Here is a 494-nt window from a genome sequence, read left to right as displayed (position 1 = left end):
TATAAATTATAAAATTAATAATAATTATATTTTAACTTTTTAATTTATTAAATTTCTCACTTTGAAAAATGTATTTTTTCAAAAAATATAGGATTGAGATGGAGTGAATGCATCTATCATCCGTGACGTTAGTTGTTGTCAATGTTTGTTGACTTAACGGCGTGGACGCGGTCTCTATTGTATCACGCCGTAGTAGTTTCTCACCTTTTTCTGAATGGACTGACTCATTAATTCTCAATTTCCCACACGCATGGAAATCTCTTAACTCATTAATAACATATTTTTCTCTCTCTTTTTTTGTAACATGCACTATACAAAATTTCTTTTACTAGTAATCTCACTGCTATATTGATTCTCAGGAAGAGTCTAATACTCTAATACCATATGTTAAAAGTATCTAATGGTCTTTAAAGGACCAAAATATTTAAAGAAATTTAAAATAAATTTGGAGTGAAATTGTAAATATATTAATATAAATTTTTTGCATAGAATAC

Source organism: Arachis ipaensis, chromosome B01 (genome assembly GCF_000816755.2).
Source record: "Arachis ipaensis cultivar K30076 chromosome B01, Araip1.1, whole genome shotgun sequence".
Taxonomy (NCBI): Eukaryota; Viridiplantae; Streptophyta; class Magnoliopsida; order Fabales; family Fabaceae; genus Arachis; species Arachis ipaensis.
This window is presented reverse-complemented; position numbering follows the sequence as displayed.